The sequence below is a fragment of the Enhydra lutris genome, unplaced genomic scaffold (genome assembly GCF_002288905.1).
Source record: "Enhydra lutris kenyoni isolate GAN:26980312 unplaced genomic scaffold, ASM228890v2 scaffoldscaffold13, whole genome shotgun sequence".
Classification (NCBI taxonomy): domain Eukaryota; kingdom Metazoa; phylum Chordata; class Mammalia; order Carnivora; family Mustelidae; genus Enhydra; species Enhydra lutris.
Window position 1 is genome coordinate 12,928,800 of NW_019154097.1, and position 14,773 is coordinate 12,943,572.

General features: G+C 46.1%; 1 protein-coding gene across 1 annotated transcript in view; it reads right to left on the bottom strand.

The window, feature by feature from the left end:
* The window catches only part of LOC111145612 (ATP binding cassette subfamily A member 1), a 126,092-nt gene that overhangs the window by 74,565 nt on the left and 36,754 nt on the right, over positions 1 to 14,773 (bottom strand). The window lies entirely within an intron of this gene.

A 14,773-nucleotide genomic window follows, 5' to 3' on the forward strand; every position in this document is an offset into this window, starting at 1 on the left:
AGAGAGCCTGATGTGGGGCTCGATCCCAGGACCCTGAGATCATGACCTGAGCCAAAGGCAGAGGCTTTAACCCACTGAGCCACCCAGGCGCCCCAAAAGCCAAACCTTTTAAGTGATCTCACCCATCCCATCTGAGATTTGTGAACTTAACACTACTACTCCTGTCTCCCAAATGCCACCTCAGCTAAACACCGGAGCTACTTAAAGCCTTAGACCCACAAGCCCAGGGAGGCTGATCTTCCTCTTGATGCAGAACAGTGGTTCTCAAACTTGAGTGGACAACAGAATCATCTAAAGGCTTGTTAAAACAGATTTTCTGCCTCCACCCCCAGAGTTTCTGAATCAGCCAGCCTGGGATGAGGCCAGAGAATCACATTTCCAAGGAGCTCCCAGGTGATGCAAATGATGCATCTGGGACCCACACTTTGAGAACCATTGGAGGAGAGTGTTACGCATATCAAAGCACTCTCACAGATGTGATCTCATTTTAATTTCAACCATGGAACACATGATACAAAGTTCCAAAGCCCAGGTCTGCTAGATTTTAAGAAAACACAAGCATATATTTAAAAATCAACCCAACTAAATGACTCGATGGCTGCAGGGTTTCATAAAGAATCTCTTTAAAAATAAACCCTCCAGGTACATCCCAGTGTAGTGAAGCAGAAAGAGCACGGGCCAGAAATCCAGAATTTTAGTCCCCAGAGTTGGAGTCTGTGACTGGTGGTGTCATTTGGGCATTTCATATCCTCTTTCTGAACCTCAGCTTCTCCAAAATGAGAGGTTTCTGACCAGATGTTAGGTGGGAGTCCCCTCACTCTGAAATGCTACCATTTTCCCTGCTCTATTTCATTTGACTGTCCACTTCTCCTTCTGCCCCCACTCTCTTAATAACCCAACTTCTTTCAATAAAGAGAAAACCAGTTCACCCTTTCCTTGTGACTAGGCAATGCTCATTTGCAAACGGCAGCCCACAGACCGAGGCACTAACAGACCTCTAGGGGGCAAACCTTACAAACCCAATCATTTAACTGAAGCAAAATAGAAGGTTGATCTGAAATGGGGCTACAGTATGAGGCTTAAAGAGGACAGGAATTAATCCTGGGGGTGAAGGGGGGTCACGTGCATAGATAAAGCAGAAGGAGGGCACAAATGCCCAACCAGACTCTCATCTTTGCTGCCAGATCCAGGAATGTTCTCAAGCAAACTTGAATAATTTAGAGCTATAGAAAGGGTAAGTTAAGCATGATTCACACCTATAAAGAAATGACTGTCTGGTTACACCTGACATATTAACACCTGGTATTCCTCACGACACCTTCAAGAAGCTGTTCCTTGCCCAGTTAGTGTCCCTCCTCAGAAGATGTCCTCCTGCTCATGAACACCAGCCTGGTGGTGGCCATCACATAGGACACTATACTCTAACTGCAGCACTCACTCCTACAGTCGCCAAACCTCAAGGCACCTAAGATTCACTTAGGGGGCATACTAAAATGCTGTTTCTTGGGCCCAATTCCTAGAGACTCTGAAATAGTGGATCGGGAGTGGGGGAGGGACATTATGAGAAGGAAAGGAAAAGTGAATTGGGGGAAATCAGAGGGGGAGATGAAGCATGACAGACTGTGGACTCTGAGAAACAAACTGAGGGTTTTGGAAGGAAGGTGGTGGAGGGGCTGGGTGAGCCTGGTGGTGGGTATTCAGGAGGGCACGTATTACATGGAGCACTGGGTATGGGGCATAAACAATGAATCTTGGAACACTGAAAAACTAAAATTAAATTTTTTAAAAAGTACCCAAAAAAAAGAGTCTACATTTTAATAAGCATTCCTTATACTCCTAATCCAGGGAGTCTGGGGACCACACCTTAAGGAATGTTTTTTTTTAAATTTCCATATTATCTCCACTAGACTATGCCTCTGAGATACGGAATATGTGTATGTGGGTTGGTTTGTTTGTTTTTAAGCAAACAACATGGGGCTTGAACCAACATGGGGCTTGAACTCACAATCCCAAGATCAAGAGCCACATGCTCTATGGACTGAGCCAGCCAGCTGCCCCCAGGATATGTGTTTTATCTTTGTATCCCTGTGCCCAGATCAAAGCCTGGCAAAGAATTACTGGTCATTACAAAAAATGATGGCTAGATCATAAATACCAGGAGGTGAGATCAGGGCTGGGAAGACTCGAGAAGTATCTCAGCAGTAACAGATTTTCTTTCAGTCGAGTAGGACCAAGAAGGGCCCAGAGATATCAGGACAATTCCCAGGCTACAACCCAGGAGTAAACAGGATCCCTATGTTATATTCCCAGGGACACAAAGTAACAGCCAGGTGTTCACCCCAATCATAGCTTTCAAGAAGGAAGGTAGGAAACCTGGTGGCTTCAAGTGAAGCCCGGCATGAAAAGCCAGACACTGACCATTGTGGAACAATGGGGAAAACAACACAATGGGAGTCAGTAGAGCTGGGATCTGTATCCATTTATTCGCCAGGACATTTCACCCAAGCTGTGTCTCCACTGCCTTGCTCTGTAAAATAAGGGGTGAAATAAAGACATCTCTGAGCCCCGGACAGAACAGAATACACACATGAGTTGGCCCTCCTCAGCCACGGGGACCACAAATTCCTCCAGAGTGTGAAAAGCTGGAGCCGAACGTGCACACTGTGCTCGGGAACTTCATTACAGCCTCCTCGCTCCACGGTAGGATTGCTGAAGTGTGGGAGGACGACCCAGCCTGCACTTGCAGTGGGTCGAGGTCATGAGCAACTCTTGAGACCAGCAAGTAGACTCGGTGTGTTTATAAGACTCTTCACTAGGTCAACAGGCTCTGAGGATGAGAACAGCTGGGTGTGATCAAACTCAAACCGCCTATCAGTGACACCCCCGGGTGAGACAGAAGAACCAAGAGGCTGACCTAATAGTCAACAACCCTTGGCAGTGCATGTGCACAGAGTGATGAGATCACTGGGTGGGGGAGCAGCAGGGCAGGCCAAAGATCCCTGGCTACCAAGGAGCACATTCTGGTCACGTGCGTACCACACACATGGACCTAGATTCACATACCACCGCCAACAGCTACAGCCAGCATGGACAGAGAAAGGCAATGTGGGGCAATGCACTGCTTCTCAACCTTGGCTCTTGTTACACTCGAATAGGTAGTGTTACAACTCCAATGCCCAGGCTACAGTCCCCAACATCAAATGAGAACCTTCAGAGCCGACACCCAGGTATCAGAATTTTATACAACTTCCCAGGTGACTGTAGCTGAGTTTGAGAAACACTGGAGTGGTACAAAGATCAGGGCTGTGGGGCCAGGAAAACCTAACTTTGATGCTAGACTCTGCCATTTACTGACTGTGGCTTTGAGAAATGCATTTTGCCTTCCTGAGACCAACTTTTCTCACCTAAGAGGTAAGGATAACAGTATCACCACCTTCCCAAGATGGGAAGATTGGAGATCATCGTCGGTAAAGCATGAATAGTGAAAAACTGGCTCATGGTACATGCTCAAAAAATGGTGATAATTTTTTGATTATTGAGAAGGGTTTCTTTCACTAAACTTTACCAATGTACCAAAGTGAAGTGTAATGAGAAGGCTTAAGAACACAGTTCTTGCCCTTGGGGAACTTTCAAGACTGATAAGTGAGAGGAAAAAACACGTCAGTAAAGGAGGAGGAGGAATGAGGAAGACCGGTCATGCAAGTGACCAAGATGAGGCTTGTCTGTAAGTGCTTGGAGGGAGGGGGGAATTGGCTGAAGCCAAATTCTGGAAAAGGACAAGGGGCCAAAAATCTCTTGAGGTTGTGGCTGGGGCGATCCCTCAGCATGGCAGAGCCAGGACACCCTGTAGTTGTAGTGCTATATTCATACTAGGTGCCCATAAATGTTCTTCAACGAATAAATAAATCAACAAGCAGATAAACATACAGAAGATTCCTCAAAACCTAAGATTTGGGGACTAAAATGGGCGAGGGAAGACAATGGAGTATAGTGGGGGCCAGAGTGGGGTGGCTTTGTACCTCTGGTCTCCATTTTCTCTATTATATAGCTGGCAGGAAAATGAGTGGAGAAGCCAAGAATATGGAGAAAGTCAAATGTCTAAAACAGCCCTTCTTCCCCCTTTGGCCTAGCTAATTCCTACCCACCCACCCCCTTTTTTTAATGACTTGGTCCATGAGTCATCTCCTCCAGGAAGCCTCCCGGACTTTCCCACCCTCAAGCTGGGTTAGGAGGCTATCCTTTGTGCTCTAATAGCCTCCTCTGCTTCCCTCAAACAGCACGCAGATGGAGCTACCCTCGTCTACGCACACAGCTTTTTGCCAGAAGAGGGGCACATGGGTGTCTGAGATGGTTAAGCATCTGACTCTTGGTTCCGGCTCAGATCATGATCTCAGGGGTCATGAGATCTAGCCCAGTGTAGGGCTCCGTGCTCAGCGTGAAGTCTGCTTGAGATTCTCTCTCTCCCTCTGCTCCCCTGCTCATTCTCTCTCTCTCTCTCTCTCTCTCTCTCTCTCTCAGATAAATAAATAAACAAATAATTTTTTTTTTTTTAAGTCTCGAGGACCAGGACTTTGTCATTTCAAAGTACAGTAGTGTCCGGCCCAGAGGAGGCACCAGAAGATCCAAATTCAAGTCCTGGCTTTGCTCTTTCCTAAGCGTGGAGCCATGAACCTTGCTTTTCCCCTTTCCTTTATCTCTCTGGGCCTCAGTGTCCTCTGATGTGAAATGGAGCCAACACCATTGACAAGCTGTTGTGAAAACCAAGATCAAGAATGGGAAAGCACTCTTTTCAGAGGGAAAGAGCTGATGACCCTCAAGAGTTTACACCGGAAACTGAGAGGGTGTAGATGCTTGTCACAGAGCACGGTCATCACGGAGCTGGACTGGTAAATTCAACATGAGTCCCCGCTGCCCACAGAGAAGACTCAGAGTCACTATCTATCAAAAGGCCAAAAGAGCTTTCCTGATGCAATCTCTCCAATATGGACCAAAATACCCCACCCTTGCAACTCAGCCTCCTTGGTCCCACCTGGAGGAGCAAACCGTGGCCTCTCTATTCCCCAGGAGCTTTGCCTTGCATGCAGGAAGGTAGGGCAAAGGAAAGAAGAAAAAGAAAAAAAAAAAACAATTCAGGATCTTGGTGTCTAAAGAACAAAACAAGTGAACCGTGTGTTTGTGGGCTGAGCAAGAACAGGGCAGATTCCTCAGTTTCTTGCCAATCCTCTGGGCCAGGCCTCACTGACCAAGCTAAGGAAACACTTCCACTGCGGCCAGGGGAGAGGCCCCGCACCCAGCAAGATGCTTTCTCAGCCACTTAGCATGGCTTCTGCTCCTCTCCCGCCCAGCAGAGGACGGGGAAGGAGGGGGAGGGCCCGAGAGGAGGAGGGAGGGCCAGCAGGAAGGCGGAGGAGGGAAGCCCTCCGCGGAGCCGGCTGGGGTTACTCTCGGTCAGTGCCCTCCAGTCCCCAGCTCAAGTTTCAAGATCCCTGTAGTCTCTTTTGTTCAACATGAAAAAGAACCACAGCAATCAGCAGCTTGAGAAGTGGGTGGAGGGGGCAGAAGGGAAAAAAAGACATAGAAAGTAAGCACATCGGCATCCAAGGCCCAGATACTTTTCTTAAAAGGATCCCAGGAGGGTCTCCCAGCCCTAACCCTGTCAATTGGGCAATGGCCTGGAGGGGACCAGGACGGATTCTAACTCGTGGCTTTACTCAGCATAAGCTTGTACGGCCGTGCAAACAAAACCTTAAAACATTTCTCTGCTACACAAGGGCTAGTAACAAACACACTCAGGTATTTTTTGTTGTTAGGGTTTTTCTTTTTTTCCTGATGTTGGGCTCTACTTTATTCTACAAGGATAGCTACCCCCAGCTTCCTTGAGATGGCTGGACCCTCCTCTCTGGGAAGATTGGGGCTTCTCTGGGAATATGGGGGCTCTGGGCAGTAAAGTGAGCTGCTCCCTAGGTGACTCCTTAGGACAGGTGAGAGGGGGCCAGGAGCTTGGGGTGTATACAGCCTCAGAACCTCTCTGCTTTGGGGTGTGGGGTTCCCAACACAGCAGATTTCTTCACTTCAGTGAGGGCTTGCTGAGGGGACCTAGGCATAACCAAACAGTCTCAGGTTCTGGAGTCCAGTTAACCTGGTTCAAACCACAGTTCCAGAATTTTCCAGTCATGTAGCCTTGGAGAGATCACTAAGCTCTCTGAGCCTCCCATTTTCCTAGAAATGGAGGTTTACCTTTACTAGGAGCCCAGATTATTTTAAACAAGTTCAAAACAAATGTCGACAAAGTCACAGATGACAATTATGTGAAGGGGTCTCAAGAGAAACCAGAATATTCAGGGTTATGCTCCCTGAACCCTCCGCGGCAAGTGCCAGGGAAGCTGGAGTCTTCTCCTGAGACCAACAGAAGTACTCTAATCCTACAAAACACATATTCCTTAAAGTATTTTACACATAGGATTAGCTTGTATTAATTCAACAAACTATGGAATGGCTACTAAACCCAAAATACTAGTACTGTGGTTTAAAGGAGCAATATTTCTCAGTGCTCCTTAAAGGCTGGAATAATGAGATGCTCTGTGAAGACATGATCCCTGTCCTTGCCAAGAGGAGATGGAGAAAGGATCAGGGGGGCAGACCTGTGAGTCTCCAGCCCTGTCTGCAACTCCACAGTCAGACATTAAAATCAGGGAGTGGAGAGAGACATCTACTGAGGCAGTAGCAGACCCATGTCTTACTGAGAAGTGGGCAAGGCAGACTGTTGGTAGACGCTGGAATGAGGACTAAAGTCAGCTGGTAAGAACCCGAACAGCAACCAGGTCCCCAAAGAACAAGTGCAGACAGTAGCCCCAAGGGGAAAGGGTGATGGGTTCACACTGGCCAGGAGCACTCCTGATGCAGTGAGGGTAACAGGCAGCTGGGCTGGCTTTAGAAGCCCAGCAGAAAATGAAGATAATATGAGATGAAAGATAACAGACATCACGTCGGCCCACGTGAATTCTGGGCTTGAAGAGAGAGAGAGGTAGAGACGAAGAGACAGCATTAGACAACGTAAGCAAAGAGCTGAAAGTACTGTGCATGGAGAATGCTTAGTGAAGGTCAGGGAGGTGTGAAGGTGGGAGAAGATGCCTGGAAAAGGCAAAGAACAAAGAGAAGGAAAGAGGCCAAAAGTATGAAAAGCACAAAGTCCAAGAACAGGAAAGACTGAATCAAAGAGAAAGAGATGAGAGAAAAAGAGCTGGAAAGAAGAGAGTTTGGGGCATCAGTGCTCACTGATGAGCTGGTAAATGCAACCAGACACTCCAAACACCACGCGGCTTGGGATTGTAACTAGCCCTAGGACCACGAGAGGTCTAGGGAACACGGGAGAGGAAAGGAAGATGAGTTTACGATGAAGTAAGGGCTGAGAGGGGATTCTTTCCAGGGCTGAACTAAGGAATAACTGTTAATATATATAATGTATAAATAACTTAGCTTTCCCTTACTTCCAAAACAAATAAAATGTATCAAGATAGGGACAAAGTTGTGATTTGTGGGCAGAGGAAGGTGATTAGCATTTACAGAGCATCAGACTTGTTATATGTATTCTTTTTCTAGAATGCCTAAAACAAGCTTACGAGAAGTGTCATCCCATTTTTCAAATGTGGAAAAAGACCCAGAGGCGTTAATACCCTGCTCAAGGTCAGAGAGCAAGCAAGTGGTAAATTTGAATTCAATCAGCTCTGGGTAAAAAGCTTTGGCTCTTTCTACTTTATGGGGAATTCAATGAATCGCTTTACTCTTTAAAATCACTTCATCACATTTTTGGCATCAAAAAATGGATGATGTCACCCATGCTTCCTGGTATTGGAATAAGGCAACATGGCAGCACGGTGTGGGGGAAAGATGCTAAGCCTTAGGGTCAAGGCTTTACTCTGTGACCTTAGGCAACAGACAAGTCCCTTTTGAGCCTCAGTTTCCTCATCAATAAAATGGAGATAATACCAACCTGCTAATTATGCCTTCAATGTAACAATGTATTAAAATGTAAAATAGTATCATTATTTGCTGCAACTTCATCTGTTGGACGAAGTGTCACTCCAAGATTGTCTTTTGTGCCTCAACACAACAGTGATGAGAGGGCAGGAAATGGGAGGCTTTCAGCTAGAAGCACACTGGACTCCCAAACTGCTCTTTCCCACCCACAGGGTAAATAAATCTTGTACTGGAAAAGCAAGACACATGAAATACCATTCTTGATGTTAACAATCCAACTTTTTAAAGGCAATCTGCTGTTGCAGGGTACGTGCTGTCCTGTAATAGAGTGTAATTGTATTTTCTATTCTTGTCTGGGTAAAGTTGACCTTTGATTCAGTTTAGTTCAAGTAATATTTCAACATAGTAGTGCATCACTGCATCTACCTGGTTACAGCCTAGCCGGGGCCAGACCCCCACCCTGGATGGAAACCAGCAGCTTAGGCTCCAGGACACAGCCTGGCCATGACAGGTCTGGGAAAACTTCCTCACAGTAGGTCGGAAAGATTCCAAAATATGAAACCCCAGGCCCTAGATTAGAGCTTTCAACAAGTGCATACAGAATGTGAATTGCAATCATGCAAAGATTTCAAGAAATTTCCAGTCTGATGATATAATGTTGACACATATGTCATCAGATCTCCCCAAAAGGTGACTCACAGAGGGCCCACAAGGGCAGAAAACAAAGTGTGGGGCTGCAGCCTCAACTTCGGTGGCTGTCCAGATGGAAAGAAGGGGTTCGGGCAGGGAAGGAGAAATGGCTGTGAGTCACAGGATGTTCTTTCTAGATGGGTCTTGGGGAACCTTCCACCCATGCCTGTTCCCCAGTGAAGCTGGGAAGTGGAGAAAGTCTGGTATTTCTCCCAGAAGCCCTCTTGTCTCCTTGCTGATGCCAGCCATCCATACCCTGTTATCCTGTGACTTTGGAAGTTTCTGGCTACCCCAGGGCTGTTCTCTTTAGGATGTAATAACAGCAAAGTATAAAAGACTGAAGTTCCAGCCCTCTTCCTCCCTTTGCCAGCTATGCTGCTTTAGGCAAGTTACTTCACTTCTCTGAACTTCAGCTCCTTCTTGCACATAAAAAGGAACAAACTCGGGGCACCTGGGTGGCTCAGTGGGCTAAAGCCTCTGCCTTTGGCTCAGGTCGTGATCTCAGGGTCCTGGGATCCAGCCCTGCATCAGGCTCTCTGCTCTGCAGGGAGTCTGCTTCCTTCTCTCTCTCTGCCTGCCTCTCTGCCTACTTGTGATCTCTGTCTGTGAAATAAATAAATAAAATCTTTAAAAAAAAAAAAAAAAAGGAACAAACTCCCCTACCTCCCATGATGATAGTTCCATGTGGTGAACGAAAGTACAAGCCTGATGCCTCTTACGTGCCAAGCACAGCACTAAATGCTTTACCCGTATTAGCTCACTGGTATCTCCATTTTGAGGAAATTGAGACAGAGATGTTATGGAATTATCCAGGGTCACACAGCTGATAAACAGAAAAGCTAGGATTTGAACCAAGGCTGCCAGCTGCCAAGTGCTCACTTAGCACTAAATTATACTACCCAGTGGATGTTTACAAGATAACGGTTTTATATCCTCTTCGCTCAACTCCCTGCTACAGCCAACTACTTTGCCATGTCACGAAAGCCTGCCCTGCCCTCGGGGGATCAGGTTTGACTGACTTCAAAGATCAGAGCAGAATCAAAGGTTCACAGGGTGAGAGCATAGTATTATCAGTAAATCCAACACTCAGAAAGTTAGGCCCCATTTCCCTAAGTAAAATCCAGCATAACCCGAGGACTTATTTCATGGAAATCTTACAGAGCCACATCAGAAAGGCCCAAAAAACCAGATTTGCCCCGTGGACATACAGAAAATGGCACCTATGGCATTGACATATAAAATCTAGCTGACGAGACAGAGAAACTCAAGGCCCAGCTCAAGATGTTGGGGGGCACACAGCCCTGCCCTAGACCTCCCCTCCATGCCTGCCACTTTCCAACTCTCAATCTCCATGATGTGGCATGACTTCCAAAGTGACATCTCCACCCCGGTGACAAAATGGCCAAAGCTCTTCCTTGTTCTTTCCTAGAAAAGTTCTCGTAAGCTTCATTGGGGTCTACATCCCAGACAGAAGGCATTTCAGAAGTCCCTGGGCCAGGCGCAGTGGGGGGCCAGTTGTCACCTTAGTCCTCATTGGGAGGTGCTGAGATAGGTCCTCCAGGCCACAGCAAAAAGCCACATAGGTCAGGCAATACCCAACTCCAGGGAGCGTAATTCTCAGGGGAAGTGTCATTCACATGGACGGCAGTATACACGGCATCCACACAACTGTGTGACTTGCCAGCCCTGTGTATACAGCTTGAAAGCCGTCTCTCAACTGTCCCACCTACCCGTACTGGCCTGATTCAGTGGGTCCAGGAGATGATCTTCTGAAGTCCCACAGAACACCTACCCAGCTTCTGTTAGAAATCATTAGGGTGGCTGTAATTTGGGACAGGGCCTGACCCCTGGAGAGCTAAGGTCTTGGCTAAGGATGGAAGTTGCTGAGTCTCTTACACAGGGGAGGCTGGGGATCTGGCATCCAGCCACACCATAGAACCTTCCCCCGTCACCCGTAATCTTCTCCACTGAGCCGGTCAGAGCTGAAAAAGAGAACTTCCACGGCACCTCCACAAGCACAGGAATTGTCCTGGAGCAGATAAGCCATGGTGAGGCTGAGGGAGCAGCCATGGGCTAAAGCAGTGGACAGTGGAGGAGCTGGGAACTTCTTACAGGGATGTGAGGATGGCCTACCCAGGAAGCCAAGACTCGGCCCCAGGATGTACACTTCCCAGCTTCCAGCCAAGCAGGAAGCGCTGATGGTGCTTGGTATAAACTCAAGATCAGCCTGGGCTGGGCCATGGGGCCATTTACAGATGAAGGAGTGTGCGTAGTGGAAATTCCAGGATTTGAGGAATGAATGAGACACTGGAGTAAAGTGGATATATGAGCAGAATTATTGAGGAGGAAGTAGGAAGAGCCTGGTGGTATGTAGCACTAACCAATGCATTTAAATAGCTGAAAAGGAAATAAGTAGAAAAGACAGAGCGGAAAGCATAAGGACATCTTCTCCAGCCCAGTCCTGATCTGAGTGCCACCAGCCCCACGGGGGAGGCCTTGGCTCTGGTCAGTCAGCTAGTCACCCCATCTGAGTCTCCCGGATTCACCAAAGAGATGCAGGAGGGCTGGGGTGGTGACAGAGCCTGAGGAGAAGGGCCAGGAGGGAGGCTAAAAAAGATGGCACTTCTTCCTGTCTCCACAAGGCCTCTGGCAAGAGCAGATGCAGGTCTGTGAGGCCCGAGCCTGACACAATTTGAGAGGCTCTCTCTATGAAAAAGAGTATTTTTTAAAAATCCTACTGAGACACTTTCTGATAGCTAAGATCTCTCCCAGGGCCTTTGAAGGGGCTGAGGAGGGTGAACCTTCCTTAGCTTCTCAGTAAATCCACTTCCAGCCTCCAGGCTCACAGCAGCATGTCCTAGAATGTTCTGGGGTGAACCTTGTGGAAAAAAGCAAGCTGAGACTATTTGAAGAACCTTTGCCATTATTATTTAGCCTGATTGACTTGGGTTCACACAAGGGAATTAACTAGAAAATTACACATGCTGGGATTTTACACCTTTCCAAGCACTTCACTTGATCCTTAAAATACTCTGTGAAGGAGAAAGGGCAGGTATTTTTTCTCACTTTTACTCCACAAAGATCCCCTGATTGCTTACCACATACTGGCTACTATGCTAATGCTTGGGATAGAGCCATGAATAAGGCCCCATCCTACCTTCGAGAACTACAGTCTAGGGCATAGCTCACGTCACTGGCTAGTCCCAGCTGATCCCCCCCACCCCTTGCAAGAACTGACCAAGTTTCCAGGAAGAAACATTTTCAGGTTGTTTTGCCAAAGTTCCAATTTCAAGGCAAGGAAAGCCAAGGCCCAGAGAGGTTGAACAAATTGATAAAACCAAACAGTCCACCAGGAACAGAAGAGAGATGAGACAACTCAGATTTATCATGTGTCAGTTGTGCTGTGCCCCACTATTAGCCATCCACAGATGTCATCTGATCTCATGTTCAATGACCCTTAGGTAATCTCTATTTTCTAGGTATCCTGAGGGTCAGAGATAATCTAAACATGCTCAAGGTTCATAGATAATGAGGGTAAGAGCCTGAATTTGTTCCCAAAATGAATCTTCACACAAAGCCCCAAATTCTTTCTCTTATACCAGCATTTTCCAATTCTCCATTATTTACAAACTGCTCTCACAAGTTTTACCATATGCACAGAAAACAATGTATTCTTTAAATTAACTTTTTCCATTTAACATCCTCCTAAGCAATAATACCCATGAAGTTGCAATTTGATAGGGGTTAAAATTAAAAGCTGTCATCTGTATACTTCTTGAAATAATCTCAGATATGACATCAAACACACTCAGAGAAACACTCTTCCTTGCCAGTCTGCATCTCAGAGACAGAATCTACACCTGTCACTTTTTCTACAGGTCCAAGAATTTGTGCAGTTTTTACATTTTCACTGTGTTACAGTCACGATGGGGACTTACGAAGAATGAATGCTCCTCACATGGATTCCCAAACATTAATTTAACCTCTGCTCAACCTGTGTAGTTATAGGTTTAGGAAGAAAGTAACAGAATGTCAAAAAAGTTCCAGTGATGAGAAAATCGGGTAAAGGCCCCTCTGTGAGGCTTCTTATATGAGTTTCTCATCAGGATGGTTTCAAGAATAATTAGATTCGTCTGTGATTTAATTCTTAAAACTAGAGACCTTCTCAGGTAAAAGATTACTAGAACAGCAGAAGATAGCACTGCAGAAAGAGAATTTCGTGGAGCAGCAGACATTTACCTGTGCTCCGTTCCTAGAATAACATTCTCATGGCTGTGCAAATTGGAAAAGTCACTCCCCCTTCTAGATCAGGTTATTTTCTAGAATGGAAGTTCCAAATGAACTGGATACATTTTGTTTTGAACACCTCTGTGTCCCAGCACCTAGAACACTGGGTGGCACATATTAGGTTCAATAAATATTGGCTGAATGATTGATTGAGTCAACCCATTTATCTGCAAATGAACTAAAAGACCTCTAAGTTCTCATCCAATAAATAGAAATAAAATGATGCTCAAGTCCAGGAAACCATTAGAAGACAGTATCACTGAGTCCAGACCTCCATATCCACACATTATCTACGGATAGTCCAATGAATCCAACTTGCAGGAAATAACAAGTCCTCCAACTAGATCACAAGGCAGGGGCTCAGCACTGATGACACCATAGGTTGGTGAATCTGTAAGAGCCTGAGTAGGAGTAGTCCAAAGGGGTTATCAGTCTCCAGTGGACTGATCCAAACCTCCCGCCTTAGTCCAGTTATTAATGACCTGGATGAGAACAAAAAGAGCTAGTTATCAAATTCCTACATGACAGGAAACAATAAGCAGCAGCAAATGTACACATGGCAAAATCAGAATCTAAAATGGCTTGTGTAGGAAGGACAAAACAACACAGGGAATTTAAAAATGCAAAACAGAAAGGAAAGAGATGTTTTCCCTTTTGGTTTAAAGGGCCAACAGCGTGATTAAGAAATGGAGAACAAGTAACTTGCAATACTGTGTATTTAAAAGACTGCAATATTGGTTGACTGCTTGAGGAATAGGAGTCAACAGTGTGACGTGAATGCCAAAAAGTCCAATGCAATCTTAGATTGCATTAATAGAAGTAGAGTGCTCAGAACAGGGAAGCAAAAATCCCCTTCTACTCCATGCTGGAAAACCACTGTAATTTCTGATAAACTTCAAGGACATAAACACACTGAAACACAGCCAGAACAAAGGCAGAAATCAGGGAGGAAAATATATTCCAGAAGAAGAGTGGAGGATATCTATCCTAGAAAAGTTAAAGACTTCAGGAAGAAAGGGGGGAAAAAACCACAAGAGTGGTCTTTAAATATTTCAAGGGAAATCGAATTAACCTCATCGACTGGAAGGTATAGCAGGGTAGTGAATATGTTCTGCTAACTGGAGCTATTATTACCCAAAATGAGCTGCTATGTGAGAGGTAGGTCCCATCATAGGGAGAGGGTGTGTGGTAGAGAAGGTTGATGAGGGCAAGACTGGAGACCAAGGATACTTCCAATCCTAACAGTGACGTTTAAGAGGGCTAAGCCCATTATCATACTGCGAGTAGGGCCATTGGTGCAGAAAAACACAGGTCTCTAGGTTAGGATCTATACTGACATAACCCAGCCTTGGCTTCTCCCTGAAATCTAGTGTGTTATTGAAATTTGGCAAAAAGTTACTGATTTCACCTAGGAAGAAGCAACATTTCTGTGTTAGTTCCCTCCAACCTGAGGCCTGGCTTAGTGATGCAAGACCCGCAAAGAAAGGTGGGAGCAATTTAGGAAGGAGCTGCAGGGCAGAGATGGGAATGGACTGCATGAAGGCAGAAGTAAGTAATAAGCATTGATATAATATAATCAAAATCAGAGGAGATCCTCTCTTCAGAGCTTTGCCGAGAAAGTTTTTTGGACACAGGTTTGTCTTGCCTTCTCCACCCTAACTCATGTCTCCAGTTGCTCAAAGAGGAAAAATGGATCTGTGTGGAAGGAACTCCCCACTAAGATCTGAAACAGCTCTGTCCGTTAGTCGGTTTCCCTAGCCATGATGTTGAGAGGCAGAAGGGCAAGGCCAGGTGCTCAGGAATGCCTCACTGACACCTA